The following is a 27444-nucleotide window of genomic DNA, read 5'->3' as shown; positions in this document are numbered from 1 at the left end:
ATTCTGATGTAGTGGAAACAATATCTTGTCTTATCTCTTATCTTTGTCTATTTGTGACGACAAATAGGGGGAGATATATGCTGTGTTTCCAGTTTGTTTAAAAATTCTGTTTTTCAAGTTGTTAAAAACAGTTTGGGTAATATATATTTTGGTTCTGATATTAGATGTTTTAAGCTTTAAATGTTTTTCTGTGTGCTAACAGAATATCAGAAGTTCAATGTATTGCTCAAAGTTCTATTGCAGGAATTGCTTCAGATTTAATCAGGTACAACACAAGCATCAGGGATTTGTCTTCATCAAATAGGGGGAGATTGTTGAACCAAGTAGTGTTCAATGTTTTGAAGAATCCAAATCCTTTGAAGGATGTTTAAGCCTCTGCTTTGCTTGATGTTGTTGTGCTGGTTTAATCTTTGTTCTGGGGTAGTTTACTGTTGTAATCCACCCTTAGATTAAATCTCAAGCAATTAGCATCTCAATCTTTATCAAAGTAAAATGTTTTTCAAACTAAGTTGAAACAACCGATTGTTTTGTCGAAACAGCTGATTGTTTACACTTAGGTGTTTTGAGAAAGTTTGAAAACTGTTTTTGAATGGTGAAAATTGTTAAGTACCAAAACAACCGATTGATTCGAGGAAACAACCGATTGTTTGTTTTGGAACCATAACAGAAAAACTATTTTCTTTGACTGAGCTTTAAATGCTTTAATTGAATACACTCCAGTCATTAAATGCTTTGACCAATCTATTTTAAATGCAATTAAGAGTTTGTTAAGATTTGATAACAAACTATATCTTTGTATAATTTCAGAAAAACTGTTTTTAAGAAATAAGAATCTTGAGACAAAGTTTTTCACTAAGAGTTTTTCAAAGAGTTCTGAGATTGCTTAAGAGTTTAGAAATTGATCAAGGTGCTGGAATAGGATTCTACTTGTATTGATTTCAGATATTCATCTGTAACAAGTGTAATCTTTGTAAACTGCTGAACAATTTCTTTGTGTGATTTGCTGAGATGGCCTGTGTGTTCTTGAGGTGTTCAAGATCAGCAATCTTAGTGTTGGCCAAGGAGAGTGTGTTTCTTGAGGTTTTCAAGGTTATTCTCTTGGTTGTGGTGTAAGTGATCAAGTGGTGATTGCTTAGTGGATATCCTCAGGGTTTCTGAGAAGACTGGATGTAGCTCTAGTTTGGAGTGAACCAGTATAAACAACTGTGTACAATCTCTCTATCTCTAACTCTTTAATTTCAGTTTGTTTGTTGTTTGCTGGTATAAACAACCGATTGTTTTTTCTAGTACTACAGTTTGTGCTTGCTGTTTTGGCTAATTGATATGTTGAATCAATTGGTTTCTGAAATAAATTCATTCTAGCTTTGAAAAGTTTGCGAAAACCCCTTTAAACAATTCACCCCCCCTCTAGTTTAAAGCTATTTTTTCTAACAAACTCAGCAATAGCAAGCACAGCCAACCTTTCATCATCCTTCAAAGGGTTTGGATTCTTCAAAGCTTGAACGCACTTGGTTGAACACCAGTCAGTATGTTGTTTGCACTGCTTGCACTATTGTGCGTACCACGTTCAGTCTTCCCTTACGGTTGGCCAATAGTATCCCGCACGAATGGCCTTTGTTGCTAGAGATCGACCACCGATATGACTCCCGCGTATCCCTTCGTGGAGTTCTGCCATTATTTGTGCGCATTGGTCGCCGCTCACACATACCAAGATTGGGTGGGTGAACCCGTGTCTGAACAACTCTCCGTCAATGAGAGTGTACTTGACATAATTTTTCTTTATTTTTCTGGCCTCTATGGGTTCCAACAGGAGTATCCCATCAGCTAGGTAGCGCTTGTAGGGCGTCATCCAGGTTTCTCCTCCTTCGACCAGGCAGACCTGCAATGATTCCTTCCAAAGAACTGGATATGTGCTCACCCTGGGAGTTTTCAATGTCTCCTGAGTCAGTGACCGATGACTCCTTGCCCCTCCTCTCGACATGTTGATCTGATGGACCCCCACTAGATTTTCTGTTGTGAAGGTTCGAGGTGTCTTCAGGGTTTCATGTATGATGGTCCTCTGTCTGCCCCCCTTGCCTGAACTGGCAAGCTTAGCTAGCAAGTCAGCTCGGGCATTCTACTCTCTAGGAACGTGTACCAGCTCAAACACCAAGAACGAACCCTTTAGAACTTGGACGTACCGTAGGTATGCGGCCATCTGAGGGTCTTTGGCTTGGTATTCTCCTGTCACCTAACCCGTGACAAGTAGGGAGTCACTCTTTGCCAACAAACTCTGCGCACCCATCTCCTTGGCTAATAGCATGCCAACAATGAGGGCTTCGTACTCCGCTTGGTTGTTGATGGCTGATCCTGCCTGTTGATCGGAACGCTGGAAACTGCCTCGTCTCAGGATCGACTTGCGCACCGCTTCAAACGTTCGTCCTTCTCCAAGATCCACCTCAAGAACCTGCAAAAGAACAGAGCGGCGCCGCTGCGGCCGATCGCACTCCAACGCCCAAGTCAGTGACCGAATCACCAAATACTAAGAGAACAAGAGCCGTGCAAATTCTCTCTCACAGTGTGCTCTAGAACTCGCAAGCGTAAAAAGTATAATCTGAACGTGCGTACCTCAGAAAGTTCGTTGAGAACTCTTATATACCTGGTCACTTTCTCTCTCCTGGCAGTTACAGACTTGGACACGTGGCCTTCAGATCTAATCGTACACGTGCCTTCATCTGGAGCCTCCTTTACTTGGGCGCTGCTTCTATTCTCGTTTTGCTAAGTTACCTATGCATGGTACTGCCCAGTACATAGCTAACTTGGGAGCGCGATCTCTACTGGAACTGGCGAGTTAGGGTGCCTTCGTACACCTTCCCTGTGGTCTCGCCGGCCGCCTTCATAATCTGCACCACCTTCATCTCTGGCGATGTGCTTTCTCTGGCGATCTCCAATCACTAGGTCGCCCGAGTTTACATCTGGCGACTTCATCTTTAACCCGGTGATCGCCGATTCTAGCATGCTAGAAATCGGAACACGCCAACTTAATAACTGGCGACTTCACGAGCTCCCCGACTTCCTTCCCTTCTGCCAACCTGGCGCCTTGTCAACACGCCTATACTGTAGCTGGACGCCACGTCATCACTTCCGACTACCAGGGCGGTACACAAGCCCCCTAGTCTTAAGCGAAGACTTGTCCAGCGAAAAGACTAGAAGAGTCACGTCAACACCGGTCTACGTGGCACTGACGCAGAATTCCAAGCGGTTGTACCTTCTGCTTTCCTGACGCTCCACCAAACCCCTCACCCATCGCTCGACACGTGGCTTCATCAACGGTTACCTTCAGTTACCGTTTGCGCTTCCCAAACCCATTTCGAAAAAACACTTAAACCCATTTTCACTCCACACTGTTCCATCACTTTCCCTCGTATTCACAAACGCTCTAACTTTCTTCTGCAAAAAACTCTCAGCGCTCTCCAACATTCTGAATCACCATCATCCTTCATCATCTTCCTGATCATCAAAAGGTACCTACTTTCCTTCTTCTGCTGGTTTTTCTTGCATTTTAACCGATTCGCATCATCCTGTAACTGTCTGGTGCATACGCTGTGGGTTGCTTTTTCCATTTCTCCTTCTACGTAACTTAGGGCTCCGTCAATCATCGCAACGAACCTACATTCGTTCGTTTTTCACCTTCCTTCCATGATCGAGTCAGCCTCTGTGTCCCCTGACCATTTTTCCTTTTCTTCTTCCTTTGCAGCTGCAACAATGACTCGCACCAATATCACCCCGAATCCTCCTCCTTCATCACGAAACCCTTCTTCACAAGCACACGATCCACCACGAGTTCGTGGCTCTTCATCTTCCCAGGCTGAGAGGCCTGCGTCTTCCCGCCCTAACCTGGCCCAGGCGACTCCACCCATCACCGGAGGAGCCTCCGTTCCCCCACCAGACTTCAAAACCCTGTACCCCTGGGCCAACTCAACCCTGCTGAGGGAAACGTCTTCCGTGAACACTGCTGGAGCAGTCTTGCGATTGACTAAGGGGGATGAGCCTCACCAAACATTTCATAAGGAGCACGATGAGAAGATGATAGTGCTACCTTGCCCCCCCGACCTGCCCGTTTGTGCCGACGATAAGGTGAGCGCTGACGGGCCCTTCTGCTTCGTCTACACAACCTTATTCAAGAAGGTGAAGCTCAAGTTCCCTTTTACCCGTTTCGAAAGGGAACTCCTTACCGAGCTCAACATCGCCGCCGCCCAGCTCCATCCCAACAGCTGGGCGTTCGTGCGAGCGTTCCAAGTGATGTGCGACCATCTGGGGTTGCCCGCATCCGTGGACGTATTTTTGTTTCTCTTTGAAGCCAAGCACCCAGGAGACCGCCTGTGGGTTAGCTTGAATGCGATTGCTGGGAGGTCAATCTTCTCCATCTTCCAGCAATCCTGTAAGGACTGGAAAGGGAAGTTCATCCAAGTGCGCCCTAACGACAAAGTCGCCTCCCTACTCGACGGCTTCCCCTTGTACTGGGTGGACAAGGGGAAAAAAGAGTCCAAGAGCTGCTTCAGGAAACCCAGAAGTCCTGACAGCATGGGAGCGTTGGACAGAGACCTCTGCCTTTTCTGGAAAAGGGTGGCGGATGCCAACATCACTTTCCTTACCACCACCCTGATCTGTTTCGAATTCTACGAGGACCAACTCGAAATTCGAATAGGTTAAAACATTCAAACTGCTATTTTAATACTGCTTCTGTTTAACTATTTCTGGGCGTCTTGTGCGTTATGCGCAAGACTTTGGTTTTATTTTTCTGCACCGATCATCTGCTTTGCTGCATACTGCCTCATGCACTCATTTTCTCTCTGAGTTAACCCATGCATTTTCGTTCTACGCAGATAACATGTTGGGCAAAGGTATGCTCGCTGAATTGAGGGCGCTCGCCCGAACCCACGGGCTGGCGGCGGGCTCTCAAACAGTACCGAACTCGGTGGTGGAGATCGCCGTCGCCCAGGGTCGATCGCCACCTAAGGGCCCAGCTCCCTCCAATGTCCAGCCCGCCGCCCAACGTAAGAAGCTTGTCCTCAAAAGGCCCAAGAGGAAAGCTCCTCAAATAGTCCACGAGGAAGAGGAAGAAGATGACGAGGTCACCGAAGATGGCCTCGTTACAAAGAGGAAGAGGGTGGCACCTTCTTCACCACCTGCCGCACCCCCTCTTCCAACCTCAACACCGCCATCCACGCCTGCTCCACCTCCAACAATGCCATCTCCACCAGCCCCCACTTCCCCAGTCCAAGCCATTCCACTGGCAACTGCGCCACCCGCAGTCGAGGCCGCCGAAGACAACTTCTTAGAGGACCCCCCGAGCGCCTCCACGACACATGCATCAGCTGGAGGGGGTCCTCCTTCTAACGCCTCAGCTGCAGATGCCGCTCCAAACGGGGATGAGGTTGCTCACACCTCTCCAATTCTGATCACCGAGTCCCCGACGTCGCCACCACGAGCAGAAGCACCCACTGAAGAACCAGCCAAAGAGGGTGGCGACGGAAACCAACAACAGGCCCCACTAGTGCCTCTCCAAGCAGCAAACCCCCCTCTCGAGGTCACGAGGATGTGGGAGCCCTTATCTGCTAAGCTGAAAACGATAGCAGAAGACATCCCCGCCATTATAACTAGGGCGGTGCACAGCTCCACCAGGAAGCTCCAGGACGACCTCTTCAACCTTAAAACAGAGAACAACACCATGAAGGTCGAGGTGGAGAAGTTGTCCTTTAACTTGACACTCGCGGAGATTGAACACTCCCGAGTAGAAGACACAATGAGCACCGAGCAACTGGCTCAAGAAAAGATTGAACTGGAGAGCAAGATTGTGCCTTATCGCGTCAAGGTGGCTGACCTGGAGGCTCTCATAAAAACTGACGCCGCCAAGGTGAAGAAATTGGAGCAAAGGTCAGCCGACCGAGAGACCCTCCTTGGAAAGGTTGAAAAGGCGAGGGATGACGCCATGGCTGAGCTTGCTAAAGCCAACAAGAAAAAAGGGGAGCTGGCCGCCGAATTGGGACAAACGCAAGCTGAATCCAAGAAGGTTGCTGAAGACCTTCTCCAGGCTCAAGAAACCAATGAACAACTCAAGAAGCAGGTTGAAGAGCTGGAGCAGCAGAATAAAGAGCCGAAAGAGCAAACTGAAGATCTCAAGAAACGGATTGAGGAACTTCAGAAGCAGATTGAAGAACTCAAGCTGAACTCTGCTCAAATTCTGGCTGCTGGATTCGAAGCTGCGCGGGAACAATTTGCCTGCTTGTTCCCCGACCTGGACCTCAGCATGGTGTCTCTTGATAACGAGGTAGTGGATGGAAAAGTGGTTCCCGCTGAAGACTAATCGATTCTCTCCATCTGCTACCTTCGCTCATTTCCCTTATATATACTTTGTAATAACTAGTATTTTCTTGTACATGCATTTTTTGAGCTGATACTTTACTTAATGAAGTTACTTTCGCATTTCTTCTTGTAACCTCTTCGTTTACCTTTAACCTTTCCTTGCGTGATTTACTTTAACGAAATAACTTAGTAATCTCGTAGGCACGATCTTGTACTTAGCTATTTCGAACCATCTCAACTTCGAATAAAAATCACATTTATCAACTCGTAAACTTAAGGCAACGAAACTTAGCGTAAAACGATACTTCAGGCAATGGACTTTAACTCAACCCCTGGCTTTATAACATCGCTACACCTGATCTGCTTCATCAAAACGGGTCTTTGACTTCTCTTCATTGCTTGATTGTTTCCTGGTCGCCAGAGACTCTTGGCAACACCAGCTTCTTCCTGCCTTCACACCTTGGCCATTGCTCTTTCATCTGGGGTAGAGGCGCCTTTCGGATCCTTCTCCACCTCCTTGTGCTTCAGAGCAAGAGACCCGGTGGCTAGGCGTTCTTTTCGAACCTGCCTTAGCCACCCTTAGAACTTCTTCCACCCTCTACACCGTACCTGAACTCGTTTGAGACGAGAAGGATTTTATCTTGCCTGAACTCGCTCATAGGCGAGAAGGTCTTTAAACTCGCCTGAACTCGCTCATAGGCGAGAAGGTCTTAAACTCGCCTGAACTCGCTCATAGGCGAGAAGGTCTTTAAACTCGCCTGAACTCGCTCATAGGCGAGAAGGTCTTTAAATCGTGCCTCTACATTGCCCCAGGGGTTACATCTCCTCCCCCCCAGAAACACTGAGGACTTTTACTGGTGCCTCTACATTGCCCCAGGGGTTACATCTTCTCGCCCCCAGAAACACTAAGGACTTTTACTTGCCTCTACATTGCCCCAGGGGTTACATCTTCTCGCCCCCAGAAACACTGAGGACTTTTACTTGCCTCTACATTGCCCCAGGGGTTACATCTTCTCGCCCCCATAAACACTGAGGACTTTTACTTGCCTCTACATTGCTCCAGGGGTTACATCTTCTCGCCCCCAGAAACACTGAGGACTTTTACTTGCCTCTACATTGCCCCAGGGGTTACATCTTCTCGCCCCCATAAACACTGAGGACTTTTTGCTCTTCCTTGCCTGCACTCGCTCAGCGACGAGGAGGTCTTTAACTTGCCTCAGGACGCGCGAGGGCGTTGAGGTCTTTTAACTGGTGCCTCCGATCGCCGAAAGACGATGAGGACTTAAAAACCTTTTGGAAAGCATGCAACATATCTTTAACTCGCCTTGAGTCACGTACAAGTGACAAGGTCTTTCTTCAAAACTTTTTGGAAAACAGCAAGCATGCAATCTGAAAACGCCTTATACTCCGAAAATTCTTCTTTTACTGGGTGGCCTCATTAAAAACCCTCCTTAGGGGAAAAAAGAGTGCCCCCTTCAAACTGTTTTATCAGAGACATTGTAATATAACTTTTGTGTTTGTCTTTACTTACAAAGCTCTTACCTATAGTACAAATTCAGGTGCGTGGCGTTCCAAGTGCGAGGAATCGCCCCTCCTTCCAGCGTCTCTAAGCGGTAGGCGCCGTTCCCGAGCGCCTCGGTTATTCTGAACGGTCCCGTCCACTTAGGCGACAGCTTATTCTCCATCTCGTACTGGTGGGCTTTTCTCATCACCAGGTCGCCTTCTCTAAATTGCCTTGGCATCACCTTCGAGTTGTACCTTCGTTCAATCCTTCTCTTCACCGCCTCAGCTTTCAGTCTCGCCTCTTCCCTGACCTCATCCAGTAGGTCCAGGTTCAGCCTTCTCTCTTCATTCGAGTCTTCCTCTACAAAGTTCTGGAATCCCGGCGAGCTCTCCTGGATCTCTACTGGAATCATCGCATCACACCCATAGACCAAACTGAACGGGGTCTCATGGGTTCCTGACTGCTCGGTGGTGTGGTATGCCCAGACTATACGGGGTACCTCCTCAGCCCAGCTTCCCTTGGCTTTCTCGAGCCTCCTCTTCAATCCTCTCAGCAACACCCGATTGGCTGACTCCACCTGGCCATTCGTCTGCGGGTGCTCGACGGATGCAAACACTTGTTGAATTCCCACCCCTTCGCAAAGCTTTTTCAACAGGTGACTTGCAAACGGAGTCCCATTGTCCGACACCAGGCGCTTGGGCACTCCAAACCGGCACACGATGTTCTTCCACACGAAACCTTCGATCTTGTGTGCGGTGATCTGGGCCACTGGTTCTGCTTCGATCCACTTGGTGAAATATTCAATTGCCACCACCAAGTACTTCATCTGCCTGATCGCCAGCGGGAAAGGTCCCAGGATGTCGATTCCCCACGTATGAAACGGCCAAGGGCTGTAAATCGACTTCAACTCCTCGGGAGGCGCCTTGTGCCAATCGGCCTGCTGTTGGCACTGTTTGCAACACTGCGCATACTTCTTGCAGTCTTCTCTCATCGTTGGCCAGTAGTAGCCTGCACGGAGAGTCCTTGCGGCCAGAGCTCGACCCCCGACGTGGCTTCCGCATATACCTTCGTGGAGCTCCGCCATGATTCTCGTGCACTTCTCGCCATGTATACGTTCCAGGAGCGGGTGAGTGAACCCAAACCTGTACAGATCGCCATCAATCAGGGTGTACTTGCTAGAATTCTTCTTTACCTTCCTAGCCTCTGTCGGATCCAGCGGGAGAAGGCCATCTGCCAGGCACCGCTTGTACTGCGTTATCCAAGTGTCTGGCTCGTGGGTAGCGCAGACCTGCATCACGTTCACCTTCTCTCCCCGACATGCTCTGATTCTCGGCGATCTCAGAGTTTCTTGCGTCACGGACTTATGGCTTCTCGCTGCTTTCTCCGTCGACTTGCTTATCTGAAGGACCAGGTGATCTGCCACAAATGCTCTCGGCGTCTTCAGAGTTTCTTGAATCACCGTCCTCTGCCTACCCCCCTTGCCTGAACTGGCGAGCTTAGCTAGCAAGTCAGCTCGGGCATTCTGCTCTCTGGGCACATGCACTACTTCAAAGGAGGTAAAGGAACTCTTCAACTCCTGCACATATTCCAGATAGGCCGCCATTTGTGGATCTTTAGCCTGGAACTCGCCTGTTACCTTCCCTGTGACTAGCAGCGAGTCACTCTTAGCCATCAGCACCCTAGCTCCCATCTCCTTGGCCAGCAAAATTCCGGCGATCAGCGCCTCATACTCTGCTTGATTGTTACTGGCTTTGAAGGCAAATCTCAAAGATTGCTCGATCAGCACGCCATTGGGCCCTTCTAAAATGACTCCAGCACCGCTACCTTGCTGGTTCGACGATCCATCTACCGAGAGTACCCAACGGAAACCGTCCCCCTCAACTCGTGTCGCCTCAGACGAGAGCTCGACCACGAAATCTGCAAAGATTTGCCCCTTGATCGGGCCTCGGGGCTCATACTTGATGTCAAACTCTGACAGCTCCACTGCCCATTTCACCATTCTTCCCGCAACGTCGGGCTTCTTCAAAACTTTCTGGATGGGCAGGTCAGTCATCACCAGTATGGTGAAGCTGTGGAAATAGTGGCGCAACCTCCTCGCCGAAAACACCACAGCTAGCGCAGCCTTCTCCAGGGCCTGATATCTCGTTTCGGGGCCCTGCAACACCTTACTAACAAAATAAATAGGCTTCTACGCCTGATCTTGGTCTTGGGCAAGCACCGCGCTCACTGCCCTCTCAGTTACAGCAAAATACAACCTGAGAGGGATTCCCACCAGCGGCTTGCATAAAACCGGCGGGCTCGCCAGATACTCCTTCAGCTTGACGAAGGCTTCCTCGCACTCCTTCGTCCAGGCAAACTTGTTATTGCGCCTCAAGCACTGAAAATAGGGATGGCCCTTCTCTCCGCTAGCTGACACAAAGCGAGACAGGGCTGCCATCCGTCCTGTTAGCTGTTGAACCTCCTTCACCGTAGTTGGGCTTCTCATCGCCAGGATGGCGGCACACTTATCAGGGTTGGCCTCTATGCCTCTTTCAGTCAAGAGGAAACCCAAAAACTTCCCAGCTTCCACGCCGAAAATGCATTTCTCTGGATTAAGCTTTAACCTGAACTTGGCGATCGTCGTGAACAATTCTTCCAAGTCTGCAACGTGCTTGCTCTTTTCCGGCGAGGTCACGACCATGTCATCGACGTACGCTTGCACGTTCCTTCCCAGCATCGGTGCAAGTACTCGATCCATCAGCCTCTGGTACGTGGCCCTCGCGTTCTTCAGCCCAAACGACATCACCTTATAGCAATAGCACGATCTCTCCGTCATGAAGGCTGTCTTCTCTTCATCCATGGGATGCATCTTAATCTGATTGTACCCCGAGAAGGCATCCAGGAAGCTCAACAGCTTACACCCCGCAGCACTATCCACCAGGGCGTCTATGCTTGGTAAAGGATACGAATCCTTTGGGCAAGCTTTGTTCAGGTCAGTGAAATCGACGCACATGCGCCACTTCCCGTTACTCTTCTTCACCAGCACGACATTCGCCAACCATTCAGGATACTGAACTTCCCTGATGTGGCCTGCAGCGAGGAGTTTCTGTGTTTCATCCCTGATCGCCTGCCTCCTCTCTTCGTTGAACTTTCTTCTCCTTTGTCGCACTGGTTTCACCAAGTTGTCCATCGCCAGATGATGACACAGGAAGTCGGGGTCGATCCCGGGCATGTCCGAAGCGGACCATGCAAACGCGTCCAGATGCCGCTCAATCACTTTGGCGATCTGGTCCTGGAGCTCGACCTCCAGAGATCTTCCCAGCTTGAAGATCTTTCCCCCGATCTCCTTCTCGAGCCACTGCTCGACAGGTTTTGGTCTGGATTCTCTGGCGATCACCGCCCTGGCGATTCCCTGCTCTCTCGCTTCCTCAGGGCGATTCCGCGCCTCTTCCTCCTCCAGACCAGCGTTCCCCACTCCTAGCTCAGCGTCCACCATCTCCACGTCCCTTCCGGCGGTCTCTTCCGTTACCGTCGATCTGGGCTTCACACCGGGAGGTGGGGTGGTTGTTACATAACTCACTGATCTCTTGTTTTTCAGGCTATTCTCATAGCACTTTTTTGCTTCTTTCTGATCAGACTTGATCGTGATCACCACCCACTCCATAGACGACAACTTCACCTTCATGTGCCGAGTCGACGGTATAGCCCCTATCCTGTTAAGCGTGGGCCTTCCCAACAGGATGTTGTATGTTGAAGGAGCGTTTACAATGAGGTACTTGATTTTCTCCGTCCTCGAACCAGCCTCATCTGTAAACGTGGTTCTCAACTCAATGTACCCCCTGACCTCCACCTGGTCACCAGCGAACCCATATAGGCACCCTCCACAGGGCCTTAGCTGGTCAAGGGGCAACTCCAGCTGCGTGAAAGTTGGCCAGAACAACACGTCTGCCGAGCTTCCCTGGTCCACCAGAACTCTGTGGACCTTCCTTCCCGCCGTAATCAACGAAATGACTATGGGATCGTTGTCATGGGGCACAACGTCCTGAAGATTCTGCTTGGTGAACGTAATGTCCACTTCCGGCGAGTGATCTTCAAACATATCCACTGTCATCACCGACCGCGCGTACTTCTTCCTTTGCGATGCGATGCACCCACCACCAGAGAAGCCTCCTGCAATGGTGTGGATTTCCCCGTGGATAGGCATCTCGTGTTGCTGGGCCTCTCCTCCTGCTGGCTGGGAACTCGACGCTCCCTCCGTTCTCCTGTCCAGCAGATAGTCATTTAGGAACCCGCTTTTAACCAGATCATCGAGCTGATACCCTAAGGACAAACACGAGTCCAAAGTGTGGCCAAAGCCCTGGTGAAACTCACACCAGGCGTCCGGCTTTGGTCCCAGCACCTTGTCGCCCACCTTCTCAGGCGCTTTCAGCCTAGCAGATATATTGGGAATGGCGATCAGGTCCGCCAATCCCATAACAAACTTGTGCTTAGGCGGGCGATTGTATTCCCGGCGTGCTGGTTGCTGGCGTCCCTGGCCCCTCCCCTTGTTCCTCCTATCATAAGGATGGCGAGTCCTCTGGTCCTTCCTGGCCGCCGCCGCTGTCTCCAGCACCCTTTGCGGCTGGATCCTGGTCTGGGCGCGTGGCCTAGCGGGAGCCACGCTCCCTCTCTTCTCGGCGACCTCACTCTCGTCGGCGATGATCGCCACCGCAAGTCGCCTGACCTCAGCAAACGTTGCAGGGTGAGCCCTGATCAGGGCCTCGCAGAATGGTCCTAGCAGCACGCCCTTCTTGAATGCATAGACCAGCATTTCTTCATCTTTAGCCGGCGATCTGACCATCTGCGCTCCAAAGCGATTTAGGTAGTCTCTGAGGGACTCTCCCTGGTACTGCCTTATATCAAACAAATCATAAGACACCCTGGGCGGTGCCTTGTTCACGATGTACTGCTCGACGAAAACCTTCGAGAACTGCTGAAAATTGGTTATGTGACCGTTAGGTAGGCTCCCAAACCACTCCAACGCCGTTCCCTGGAGCGTGCTCACGAACATCTTGCAATACACGGCGTCTGACCCTCCCGGCAGCATCATCTGCGCATGGAACGTGGTCAGATGAGCCTCTGGATCCTCCACGCCGGTAAAGACAGCCTTGACAGGGACCACGCTCGTAGGAATAGGCGTGTCAGTAATCGCCTGAGCGAAAGGCATAGGAAAAACACGAGGTGGCGACGACGGCGCGACCTCTTCAGCAATAGGACGTCCTTGCTGCTCCTGAAGAGCTTGACGCAGCTCCTCAGTCACCTTGGTAAGCTCATCATTCCTGGCCCGAGAGGCGGCCAGGTCCTCATGCATTCGCGCCTGCTCTAGGCGCGAGGCTTCCACAGTCGCCTGCAACGAGCGCATAATATCTACCATCTGCGCCATGGTCATGGTGGCGTCGCCTTCAGCAGCGACAGGCGCCATGGGGCTTGAACGATTGCTTCTCATTTTTCTCATGAACTTAACGAATCACAGAATGCAGCGAGCTACACTTACTTCAACTACGATCGATTCAGCGATCAATCGGAAGAAACTGTGCGAAACTCAAGAACACCGCAACCTCCAAAGAAACCTGCAACTCCACCAGAAACCACCGCTCTTCCCACGGATAACTAATTGAGCGAAAGAACTCAAATCCACCGGACAAATCACGCGTAAACCGCAGGAAAACCTCCCTTCACCGATCGAAAACCCGAACGAACGGTATAAAACGCGAGTTCACCGAACAAATTTCAAGCAAGCAGCAAACGATGGTTGCACCAGCACACAACCACGCAAAAAAAAACTTCGAAAACCTTCAAGAACTCACGCTGTGGATGGGAGCAAATTTTACACGGCCCCACGGTGGACGCCTGAAGATCCTGCCTGTTGATCGGAACGCTGGAAACTGCCTCGTCTCAGGATCGACTTGCGCACCGCTTCAAACGTCCGTCCTTCTCCAAGATCCACCTCAAGAACCTGCAAAAGAACAGAGCGGCGACGCTGCGGCCGATCGCACTCCAACGCCCAAGTCAGTGACTGAATCACAAAATACTACGAGAACAAGAGCCGTGCAAATTCTCTCTCACAGTGTGCTCTAGAACTTGCAAGCGTAAAGAGTATAATCTGAACGTGCGTACCTCAGAAAGTTCGTTGAGAACTCTTATATACCTGGTCACTTTCTCTCTCCTGGCAGTTACAAACTTGGACACGTGGCCTTCAGATCTAATCGTACACGTGCCTTCATCTGGAGCCTTCTTTACTTGGGCGCTGCTTCTATTCTCGTTTTGCTAAGTTACCTATGCATGGTACTGCCCAGTACATAGCTAACTTGGGAGCGCGATCTCTACTGGAACTGGCGAGTTAGGGTGCCTTCGTACACCTTCCCTGTGGTCTCGCCGGCCGCCTTCATAATCTGCACCACCTTCATCTCTGGCGATGTGCTTTCTCTGGCGATCTCCAATCACTAGGTCGCCCAAGTTTACATCTGGCGACTTCATCTTTAACTCGGTGATCGCCGATTCTAGCATGCTGGAAATCGGAACACGCCAACTTAATAACTGGCGACTTCACGAGCTCCCCGACTTCCTTCCCTTCTGCCAACCTGGCGCCTTGTCAACACGCCTATACTGTAGCTGGACGCCACGTCATCACTTCCGACTACCAGGGCGGTACAATGGCCATGAAGGTGAACCGTAGGGCCTGCTCGATCAATAGCCCGTTCGGTCCCTCTAAGATGACGCCAGCTCCGCTGCCTTGCTGGTTAGAGGACCCATCTACAGAGAGCACCCACCGGAAGTTGGCTTCCTCTTGGTGTGCATCTGCCGATGAGAGCTCTACCACAAAATCTGCGTAGACTTAGCCTTTGATAGGACCTCGGGACTCGTACTGGACATCGAAATCTGAAAATTCCACTGCCCAACGTACCATCCTTCCTGCAACATCCAGCTTTTGTAGGACCTTGCGGATAGGCAGGTCTGTCATCACCACCACGGTAAAACTCTGAAAGTAGTGGCGAAGTCTCCTTGCTGAGAACACCACTGCCAGGGTTGCCTTCTTTAGGGCCTGGTATCTTACCTCAGGCCCTTGTAATACTTTGCTCACAAAGTATATAGGCTTCTGCACTTGGTCTTGTTCCTGCACAAGGACCAAACTGATCGCCCGCTCTGTCACTACGAAGTATAGGCGGAGCGGAGTACTCAGTCGTGGCTTGCACAACAGTGGGGGACTGGCTAGGTACTCCTTCAGCTTGAGGAACGCCTCCTCGCACTCCCTGGTCCAGATCAACCTGTTGTTCCACCTTAGACACTGGAAGTAAGGGTGACCCTTATCTCCTCCACCTGATACAAATCTAGACAGAGCAGCCATCCGCCCTGTCAACTGTTGCACCTCCTTCACTAAGATTGGGCTTCTAATCGCGAGGATTGCAGCGCACTTCTCAGGGCTCGCCTCTATCCCACGCTCGGTGAGTAGGAAACCCAAGAACTTACCCGCTTCTACCCCGAACATGCACTACTCGGAGTTCAGCTTTAGTCTGTATTTAGCTATTGTCCCGACCAGTCCTCGGTCATTGACTCAGAGACTGACCTCAGACATCGTGCACCGATGCTTGGTAATGGAAGGGGGGCCACATGAGGTGGGCCCCAGACGCTCCTACCAGGGGATTGGTTAGTCTTTGATATTAGTATCCTAAACCCCGGTGTTGGAGATCAATATCGGACCTCGACGATAGAAGGAGAAGATCGGACATCGGCGGTCTGGACGTTGTAGGGGGGCACGTAAGGTGGGCACCAGAGTTTTGCTAAGTTAATAGTTAAAGACATGAGATATGTGGGAAGCCTAAGTCACGAGGGATCCATGCACGTAGTGTGTATGACGCAAGAAGGCGCAACACGTGTGGGTAATCCTAGAAGGTGTTAAGGCCCATTAGGGTTAGGGTTTCCAGGGAAAGTTGCATGCATGGCACGTGAATACTTAAGGCACCCACGAAGCAGATGGCGCTAGAGATTCAGTGCACAAGTTGGTACCCAAGCGGCCACTTTGTTATTCGTTGCACTCTAGTTAAGGGAAGTTCTATGTGCCAGATACGCTAAGATCCTGTGAATAGCAGCACAAGGACATTCTCCAAGGAACCCTAGACCAGGGCAACAACACAAAGGTAAACCTTAGTTTCAGCCTATATAAAAGGTGACAAGAACCCTAGTAAGGTACATAGTTTCTAAGACTGAAGTTAATATACACACTTGGTGTTTCTTTGCCCTAATATTGACTTAAACGTCGGAGTGCAAACGGCCGCTAGGGCGCCCCTTTGTCTTTGCAGGTTGGAGGTTTCTTGGTCAAGAAGGTAGGTTTCTCAGGTGGAGATAGAAGGGCCAAAGCAGCTGTTAGAGTCAACCGGTAGGAACAACTATTGTCGTGAATAGCTCTTCTAGATCAGCTACATGTTGATCCTTCACCTGTGAGGTCACCACCATGTCGTCCACATAGGCTTGCACATTTCGCCCTATCATGGGCACGAGCACTCTGTCCATCAGCCTCTCGTAGGTGGCGCCTGCATTCTTCAGCCTAAAAGGCATGACTGTGTAACAGTAGCAAGACAACTCTGTCATGAAGGCTGTCTTGCATTCGTCCCTGAGATGCATCTTAATCTGGTTATACCCAGAAAAAGCATCCAGGAAGTCGAGCATCCTGCAACCCGAGGCACTGTCCACCAAGGCGTCAATGCTTGGTAGAGGGTAAGAGTCCTTCGGGAAAGCTTTGTTGAGGTCCGTGAAGTTGACACACATTCTCCACTTCCCGTTGGCTTTCTTTACCAGGACCACGTTTTCCAACCACTCAGGGTACTGGATCTCCCTTATATGGCCAGCGCTAAGCAACTTCTTCGTCTCTTCCTTTATGACCTGCCGCCTCTCCTCGTTGAACTTTCTTTTTCTCTGGCGAACAGACCTGACCTGGGGGTCCATGGTGAGGTGATGGCATAGGAAGTCTGGGTCTATGCCAGGCATGTCTGAGGCAGACCATGCGAAGGCATTCAGGTGGCGTGCTATGACCTCGGTAATCTGGTCCTGTGCCACTTGGCCCAGAGACTTGCCAAGCTTGAAAGTTCTGCCACCGATCTCCCTCTCCAGGACGTCTCCAGCGGGTACGGGTCGCTTCTCCCAGGCGATCTCTGCACGGGCGACCCCTTCTTCAATTGGTGCTCAGGTGGTGACCATGAACACCCCTCTCTTTGTCTTGAGGCTATTCTCGTAGCATCTCTTAGCCTCCTTCTGGTCAAACATGATGGTGATCACCTTTCCTCCCAAGTCAAGTAGCTTCATCTTCATGTGCCTCTTCTATGCCACCGCCCTCAGCCTGTTCAGTGCGGGTCTACCCAACAGTATGTTATAAGTTGAGGGGGCGTTAACGACGAGGTACTTGATGTTCTTTGTGCGGGAGGCAACACCGTTTGTGAAGGTGGTTCTCAGCTCTAGGTGCCCACGCACCTCCACCTGGTCTCCCGCAAAGCTGTACAAACAACCAGTATAAGGCCTCAGTTGGTCAGGGGACAACTGCAGCTTGTTGAAGGTGGACTAGAACATCACGTCTGTTGAGCTTCCCTGGTCCACCAGTACACGGTGTACCTTTCTCCCTGCGGTCACTACTGAGATCACCACTAGGTCATTTTTGTGGGGGACGACATCTCGCAGGCCGGCCTTGGTGAAGACAAGGTCAACGTCAAGAGCCTGATCTACCTCTTTCGCCTCTACTGACATCACCGCAAGTGCATACTTCTTCCGCTAAGAAGCGGTGCACCCTCCGCCTGAGAAACCCCCCAAAATGGTGTGAATCTCGCCATGGAGGGTCATCTCGTGCCCTTGATCTTCTCCTGGCGCTGTCGAGTTCTGCGCTCCCTGTGACTCCACCAAGTAGTCCTTCAGGAACTCATTCCTCACCAGCTCGTCTAACTGGTGTCCGAACGCCAAACAGTTACGTATGGGGTGGCCAAACGCTTGGTGGAACTCGCACCAGGCATTCTTGTTAGGCCCCAACTTCTTGTCAGTCTTTGAGGGCATCTTCAACCTCTCCGCTATGTTGGGGACAACGATCAGGTCTTTCAACTCTACTAGGAAGTTGTGCCTTGGTGGCACGTTCTCCCTCGTGCACCCCCTAGTTTGGGGCTTCCTGGGCTCATTGGGTTGCTGCTTCGTGCATCCTCATGGGCTGAGGTCAACCTGGTGGTCGCGGGCGCAAGGAAACAATGCATGTGCGCTTCTCGTTGACTACTCCCTCCGCGATAATATGAGCCACCGCTCGACGCCTAATCTCGCCGAGAGTCTTGGGGTGGTTCCTGATGAGCGATTCTGATGGAGATCAAGTAGAAGAGGATTTCACTAATGGAGGAAGAGGCCATCCATCCAAGCATTTAAAGTTCTTCCTTCTAGTCTTCTAAAAAATAAAGAAGAATTAAATAAAGAGAGGACCAAGCCCAAAAACAACAAGAAGACCACAAGCATTCAAGAATGGGCTCCAATTAATATCTCTCTTTGTAATTTCTTTTGTATAAATTTGTAAATAATATAGAAATAGCTTTAGGATGTGCCAAAAAGGAAAACCAAAAGACACCTCTCTTGTACAAAAGCACATAGGCGCTAGTTTTGGTAGGAAGGGACTAGAAAAGTCCCTTTTCACACTTCTTTTCTCTTTTGGCGCTATAATGACTTGGAAAGAGCTAGAAGATAACTCTTCACCCTTCTCTTGACTTGTAGAACCGGTCACCATCTCCTATATATAGAGGTGTAGGGTACCTTGTATCAAATAAATGGAATATTGAAATTGAAAGTAAAGTTACTCTCTTGATATTGAGTGGGTTCTTTGTGAGACTTGTTCTCCTTCTGCATGTCTTATCTTGTGGGTCTTGGGAATCCTCAAGTGGCGGCACTCTCACTCATATTGGAGCCTTTCCACCATCCAAGTGGCGTGATCACTCCCATTTTCTTCAACCACATAAGTTTCTTCAACTCTTCATCTTCTTCTTCCATACCCATTCTATATCAAACTCTAAAACATGTCTTTGTTGTTTCAATCGGTAGAACTTGTTTGTTTTGTGTTTATGTTCAGTAGTTTGTCTAGGTTTGTTGTTCTTGTGGTTCTAATTGTGTTTGTTGAAGTTTCAATCGGTGCAAATATCTCTTGTCCTTGTTTCATTCGATGCATGTGTTTAAAAATGGGTTTCTATGTGAGTTTGGTTTGGTTCTTGTGTTCTTGAATAGTTCTTAAATAGGTAAAGAACTTTGATCCAATTCTAAAGGAGTCTATTCATGTTCCAACTCATATTGTGTTCATATCAAATTCAGTGAAGGGTCCCAGCATGATCCCCTTCCTGAACGCGTGTACCATCATGGTCTCGTCCTTGGTGTTCAGCTTCACCACCTGTGCCCCGAAACGATTGAGGAACTCCTTCAGGGACTCTCCCTGATACTCTCTTACGTCAAAAAGATCGTAAGAAATTGGTGGGGGAGCCTGATTGGCTATATATTGTTCCCTGAACAACTTGGAAAGTTGCACGAACAACGTCACGTGGCCATCAGGGAGGCTAATGAACCAATCCAGAATCGTGCCCGCCAGCGTGCTCATGAAGAGCTTGCAACGCACCTCGTCAGAGCCACCAACCAACATCATCTGCATGTGGAAAGCCGTGAGATGAACCTCTAGGTCTTCTACACCTGTGAAGGTGGCCTTAGGACCCACGAACGTGGCTGGTATCACGGCATCCATGATCGCTTGTGAGAACGGCATTGGGAAATCCCTGGGTGGCATTGCAGGTTCTCGCTCTTCCACCTCACGTTCCCCCGCCTGGATTTGCAGATCCCTGCTCAATTCCTCATTGGTTCTGCACAATTCTTCGTTCCTTGCTAGCGACACAGCCAGATCAATATGGATGCGTTCTTGATGTCGCCATCGTTTCTTGGAGGGCCTGCATCGTTTCCATGATTTGTTGCAGGGTGAGGCTCTCGCCTCCATTTGGTGCAACAGATCCTTGCCTCATGTTTCTCATCTTGATGGATCTTTTTCTGTTCTTATGCATGGGACAATGTTTTAGATCGTGCCCCACGGTGGGCGCCAAATGTTCCTGCCGGTTGACTCGATTGCCTTTGTACGTCTAATAACGATCTCAAGCCCAAATCTCTGCCTTTGTTCGTTCTTTCCTTCAATCAAACACCTGAAACTGCAAAGACAAAGGGCGCCCTAGAGGTCGTTTGCACTCAGACACTCAAGTCAGTACTGGGCTAGGAAACACCAAAAATCTTAGCCGTAAAAGCTCTGTGAAATCTGTGTGTGTATTAGCATAAATGTTGCGTACCTTATTAGGTTTGATACTACCCTTTATATACTCTAGGGTTTCCGTTGTTTCAGCTACCCGCAATTAGGGTTACTGAAGGTGTACCTTAGCGCCGCTATCACCCACTATTAGGGCAATCTAGCGTGTAAGGCTCCCTTACTGAAGTGCAACCTCTGACGGGATGACCACCTGGGTACCAACTTGTGCACCTAATCTCTAGGGCCATCCGTCGTAGGAGTGCCCTAGCTGTTCATGTGCCATGCATGCAGCTTACCCCTGGAACGTAACCCTCTTAGGCCTTACCTCTCCCAGAGGCTCTTTACTTGTGCTACGCCTGAACACGTCATTCACACCACATGCATGGACCCCTCGTGATCTAGGCTTCTTGATGGAAGAGGCCCAAGCACCACTACAACTTAGAGCCCACCTGATGGAGATCAAGATCAAGACCAAATGGAGGCCAATATTCAAGGACAAGAAGAGGTAGAGGCTCAAGTGTTAGACGTTCAAGGAGTTTGTAGCCCACCTCAAAGGCTTACAAGAAGTCAATTCAAGGCATTAGGAAATAATGGAAGGTTGTTTTCTCTTTTTATAGTTTCTTGTGTAATAAAAAGTGCTTAAAGGGAAACATGAGACACCTCTTTTGTAAAAGCATTTTTAGACTTTAGTTTAGGAGCTTAGGGGGTGTGAGCTTAGTAGTAAGCGTGAGCTTAGGTGTGAGTTTAGAAGAAAGCGTGAGCTTAGGAGTGAGCTTAGTGGGGGGGTGTGTTGTAGGAGTAGGTAGCTTCTAGAATAAGCATGTACTTGGCTAGCCCTTGCTCCTATAAAAGGAGAGCTTGGGTCCTTCACAATTCAGAATTGAAATTGGTAATAGAGAAACTCTACTCAATTTGAGAGAGAATTGTGAGAACTTTGTCTTCTCCTTCACCTTGTCTTATCTTGAGTGCATTTGGTTCTCTCAAGTGGCGGCACTAGCTCACTTATCTTGGAGCCTTCACCATCCAAGTGGCGTGATCACCAAACCAAGTCCTTCATCTCCATAAGTTCTTCTCTTCTTCATCTTTTCATTTCATACGAAATTTCTAAACATGTTTAGCTTCTTTATGTTCGGTAATTCAGCTTAGTTTCTAGCTTTGTTCGGTCCTTTTCTGTTCTAGCTGGATTTGTGCGGTTCATTTATGTTTTTAAAGCTTTCTATTCGGTTCATTTGCCTTTTTACACATTTTAATCGGTTCAATTGGCAATAGATGGATCTTCCATATGAGTTTGGTGTTTGGTGCAAGTTTTGGTGAGTTCTTGAAACATAGAACATTGATCCAATTCTATTAAAAGTGCCTATTCTTTCTCCAAGTCAAGTTGATTCCATAGAATGTCAAAGAATCATCTCTACTTTGCTAGTGGAATCATATCACCACCACCATGTCATATTGGGCCAATTACTAGGGTCATGGCTAGAAAGCTTGAAGAGGATTGGAACACTGCCATTGATGGCAGAGAGACCTATCTATACATGCTCAAAGAAGCCATAGTTCCTAGTGTAGAATAGCTTTTAATTTCTTGTCAAAAGTAGCATAGAATACTTCTTTTGTAATTTTGTTAAAAATGCAAATTGGTACCTAAAATGCTAACCTAAGTTTAATTAAAGTTTCCTAAACTCTTAATTAAACTTAGGACCGGCCCAAGCTAGCCTAAGGTGGAGCGTAAGTTCTAGATCTATTTGCACATGCTAGATTCTAGAACTTACTTCCCATGTGCTGAATTTTAGGCGCCAACTCACTCTTGCATAGCTTTGAATTTCCCTCTCATTTTACCTTGTGTAAACCGGCCTCCAATGCTATTTAAGGAGTGCCTTGGCTCTCAGTTTTGCAAGATTAATTTACTTAGTGAGTTGTTGCTAAATTGGGTCAATATCACTTCTTGCCCAAAAACCTCTTAGGTTACGCTATTGATCTTCAAATCTCTCCATTACCAAAGAGAGTTGGCCTTACCACTCTCAATCCCTACCTTTCATGCACCTTCAAGGTCACAATCACTCCTAGGAGGACCTTGCACGCTTACACTTCATAGAGCTTCCACCAATCACCAACAATTTCTACAAACAATGAAGGCACTTCTCCATCATTTGGTATCTAGAGCCATGGTCTTCAAAAAAGATAAGTGCCTTATTTCATTTTTATTTTTGTGTTCATCCATATTCCATGTTGTTCTTCAAGTTTTCCATATTGTCTTGTTGTTTTTTACATTTTAAATTGATTTAGGTGCTGTTTGGAGAAATCTAATCGGTGCATTGTGTTCAAATTGTTCTTGAGCTTCCAATTTTCAGATTTGTGTAGGATTCCATATAGATTTGTGTTGCTGTTCTGTTTTTGGTTTATTTGAGTCTTTATTGCAATTTTAATCGGTTCATATTGTGTTGCTTTGAGTCATTTTGATTTTTGTATCCAATTGTGTTTTGTCTAGTCATATTTCTCCTAAATTGTCATCAATTCAATGTAATGTTGTTTTAGATAATTTTGGTTTCTTGATTTGCTTTGAGTCCAGTTTTTAATCTGACTTTTTTTGAGTCCAGTTTTTAATCTGAATTTTTTTGATCCTTTGGTGCTTTTTCCTTTTAGATTTGAGTTCATATTTGTGTGTTAGATCTATACAAATTCTATACATCAATTCTATTGTGTTCTTGAAGTTTCTTCAAACTGTTTTTAATTCCAGGATTAGGATCACTCTGTTTTCAATTCTGTGTTGGCTGATTTTACTTCTCAAATTAAAATACGTTGAATAAAAATTGTGAAATTCTTTATTTATACAGATTGATTTGTTAGAAAAACAAGAAAAAAAGAATCAAGCAAAATACAAAATAGAAAAAAAATGATAAATCAAATGAAAAAAGTGTACATCCTGGTGCCAACAGAGACAGTAATTTGAGAATATATTTGAAAACTTTATTAGAATTATTTGGTGCATTATTTTGGTGTGATTCCAACGCCAAAAGTTTGCTAAGATCTTGAATTGTTTGTGGTTCAAATTTCAGATTCAAATTTCAAATAGCCAGCTCAGCATAAATTTTCTAAGTCACTATTTCTGTGCCTAAAATTTCCAATAGTACTGTTTTGGTTTTTTTTAATCAATTCTAGTGCCATTCTTTAGGTTCAATTTGTGTGCCACCTTTTATTGAGTGCTTATTTGATTGATTGTCAAATTTATTCAACATTCTTTCAAGTTGTGTCATATAAATTACTTCATTTGTTGTTTTCCTATTCTAAATTTGAATTGTTCTTTGCTTTAATTTGTTGACCTCTAATTGTTGGTGAAAGTATTTCAAATTGGTGCTTGTTAGGTTGCAATTAACCTTTGTGGTGAGTCCATCCCTACTTAGTAGGTACTGTTTTGGAGATTTTAATTGACTAACCATAAGAGGTTAAGGCAAGGAGCTGCAGCAAATAGGAATACAAACACATACAAATTGTAGAACACAACAAGAAAGATCAACCGCAGGCTAATGAGTGCATAGTTTAGAAAATCTGAATTTTAATTTTTTTGTAATTCAATTTCTTTTGTATTTCCTTTGAGTTGTAATTACATTCAACTTTGATTAATTAGTGGAATAATTACGTATTAGACAGTGAGTGTGTCTTCAATGACTCTAAGTGTCTAGAAGCCTCACCTTAGGATTCGTCTAGTTTAAAGCCTTTTAGTGGTAATCTTTAATTTGTGCTTAGTTAATTGTTTTGCTTTACTTACTTGTTTGTGTTGTTAATTGCTTTCAATTGTTTTCTTTTGCAAAAAAAATTGTGTTTCTCATTCTTCATTGTGATCTAAGTAAATTACCTAGAAAAAGAATTGTGAGAAGTCTTGAGTGATAGATTTTGGCAAGGAAAGACTTGGTACTTAAGAGATCCTAGTGATCCACCTCTCTTTCCTGGAAAGCTACCTTCATTACTCTTCTTTTCTTTCTTGAAGTAAATTACTTTTAACACAAAACTTTAACCATGTCAGCCCATTCTTCTAGATCTAATGAAAGTGATCTAAAGTCCATTAAAACCCTTATAAAACAATTGTCAAAGGACTTTCAAGCTCTTTCATATAGATATTTAGAACATGAGGAGCAAATTAAAGAAAGGAAAGGATGAAAACTCTAGCAAATCTAAAAAAAGTTCCCATGCATCTAGTTCTAAACATCATGAATCTTTTGAGGAAGAGAGTCTTAAGATCAATGAATATTACCAACCTCAACCTAGACGAACTAGAAGAGAGAGACAAGAAAAAGAAAGCCCAAGAGAGGTTAGGGTAGATCTACCTCATTTCCATGGTAAAGAAAATGTAGAAATCTATCTAGATTGGAAGATAAAAGTAGAACAATTATTTGCTTGTCACAAAGTAAGTGAAGAAAACAAAGTACCCTTAGCCACTCTAAGTTTACAAGGCAATGCTATGTATTGGTGGACGCCCTCGAGAGAGATAGGCGTCTTCATAAAGACCCTCCCATAGAATATTGGAATGATCTTAGGGGAGCTTTAAGACGCCGCCATATTCCCTCTTATTACCATAGGGAGTTAACGGACAAGCTCCAACAACTCCAACAAAAACCATGAGTGTAGAGGAATATAGGCAGAAAATGGAACTATATATGATGAGAGCCTCCATTAGGGAATCTGAACCCACTACCATAGCAAGGTTTTTAAATGGGCTTAATCTTTAGATTAGAGATAGAGTTGAACTCTTACCCTACCAAGACTTGAATGATTTGGTTCAATTATGTATCAAGGTTGAACAACAAAATTTGAGGAAAAACTCAAGTCGTAGGGAAGGTTCATACCCTAATTCTTATCCAAGAAGAGATTTTAAAAAGGAGGAGAGTGTGCCTAAAGAAAAACCAAGAGAAACTCCCAAAAGTGTAGGAAAAGATATGCTCACTCCACCCATTCATACTAGGGATGTTAAGTGTTTTAAGTGTTGTTCCCGCCGGTTGACCAAGGTCGTCTTTATGCGTGGTTTGTCCTCACGAGCTAGGGCACCTTCGTTCTACACCGTCCGCGAGTACCTGAAAAGAAGTGAACAAAGGGGCACCCTCGCGGCCGTTTGCACTCCGACGATCAAGTCAGCTAGCGAGAAACATCAAAAGGCGACACACCTCCGTATCGGAACACCGTGAAGGGATGCTCTGAAGGTGGTCGAATAATACTGAGTGGCTAATATTGTGTGCCCTAATTGCCTTGTGCGCACAGTGGGTGCACAACGAAACAACTAGGGTTTGTACTCTATGTAAACTGTGAGAATTAGGTCAAAACTCAGATCCCTTTCAAATGCCCCAAGGTCCCTTTTTATACACCTCCTGCATTTAAAGCGTGTTAAAGCGCGTTAAAGCGCATTGAAAGCGTATAAAAATGTGCCTTGAAACATTTGATACATAAACTAAATTAACGCGTACCTTAACAAACTTTCACTAAAACATTGATGAACATGTGCTTATTGCCACGTGTTCTTCTGACTTGATCGCTATTCTACGCAGAGGGCCTCACAGCGCCGTAACCCAACTTAGGGTTATTCCATTGTGTGAGTCTTCTTTCCTCGAAGTGCATCTGGCGCGTGGGGTGACATTCTAGGTGCCATCTCACGCGCCCCAACCTCTAGTCACTCGCCCTGGGAGTGTATCTACCTTCCTCTCGCACCATGCACCTGGTTCACCCCTGGGCATGACCCTCTCATGGGTCGTATCTATCCCGGGGTCTCCCTGAGGTGGCGTGGGTACTTCACGAGTCAGGTTCCTCCCTACTGATACTAGAACTATGGCCTTGAAGCCACCTTTCTCTTCTCCTTGTTACTGTTCTGGGCTACACCTCAACTTGGCGACGCTTCAACCTGGCGATGCCTTACTTTGGCGACGCCTAGCCTGGCGACGCCTCATCTTGGCGACGCCTAGCCTGGCGACACCTCATCTTGGCGACACCTAACCTGGCGACACCTTATCCTGGCGACGCCCACACCTGGCGACGCCTACACCCTGGCGACGCCTCAAGCGGTCAATTCGTTGACTTTCTTCCTTGGGTCCCTTGAGGGCCCCACCATGCATTGACCTTTGACTTTGACTTTGGTCAACGCCCGGGGACGGGACGGTACAAGTGTTATGGAAGAGGTCATGTACAAGCTCAATGCCCAAACCAAAGAACCTTGTTTTTAAGGGGGGTAGATGAGTATAGTAGTTGTGATGAAACACCTAGTGGGAAAGAAGAGGAGGAGGATAATGAGAGAGTATATCCTAGTGTGGGGGAATTAATGATGATTAGAAGAACCCTCAACAACCAAACTAGCGTGAACTTAGAAACACAAAGAGAGAACATCTTTCATACAAGATGCAAGGTTTTAGAAAATATATATTCTCTCATTGTGGATAGTGGTTCTTGCTGCAATTGTTGTAGCGCTAGGATGGTTGAAAAGCTACATCTACAAGTAGTCCCTCATCCAAACCCTTACAAACTTCAATGGATCAATGAAGATGGGGAACTAACTGTAGACAAGAAAGTGAAAGTCGAGTTTTATGTGGGTAACTACAAAGATAATGTTATATGTGATGTAGTACCCATGGAAGCTTGTCACATCTTATTGGGTAGACCTCGACAATTTGACAAGAAAACCATGCACAATGGTCTAACCAACGAGATTACCTTCACCCTTAATGAAAAGAAATCTATACTCAATCCTTTACCACATTCACAAGTGGTAAGAGATCAAGTACAAATGAAACAAAAGAGGGATGAAGAGAAAAAAAAAATCAAATTTGAAAAAGAGAGAGCCCTTAGGGAGCAAAAGGCGTGGGAGAAGAGTGTTCCTTCCCACAAGGTCATTCAACAAGACAACACATCTAAAAATACCTTTGAAAATATGCTTCTTGTTGAACAACCTCAAAGCTTTATCTTTTGTAAAGGAACATGTACCGATCAGGCCATCCTGTGTGATGACGTGGCAGCAAGCGACAATATAGGCGTGTTGAACGGGACACCTGACCGACAGAAGGGATGTAAATCAGGAAGTCAGTACAGTCGCCGATCGCTGAAGTGGCGTTCTCCGATCTCTGATGTGCGTAACCGGCGGTCACCAAAGTTGCGTCACAGTCGCCGTATGTGAGTACTAGGAGATCAGGTGGTTAGAGATCGCCGGGGAATGCCGGGAAGATTGTGGGAGACGAAAGGTTTCGTAGTTCGCAGAGAGAACGTTTAGAATGCTTGAAGATGAAGAAAGATAATGAAACAGTGAATAGCGCGAAGAGTTTAAGGGTTTCGAACG

The sequence above is a fragment of the Phaseolus vulgaris genome, chromosome 10 (assembly GCF_051622355.1).
Source record: "Phaseolus vulgaris cultivar YP4 chromosome 10, ASM5162235v1, whole genome shotgun sequence".
Lineage (NCBI taxonomy): Eukaryota > Viridiplantae > Streptophyta > Magnoliopsida > Fabales > Fabaceae > Phaseolus > Phaseolus vulgaris.
This window is presented reverse-complemented; position numbering follows the sequence as displayed.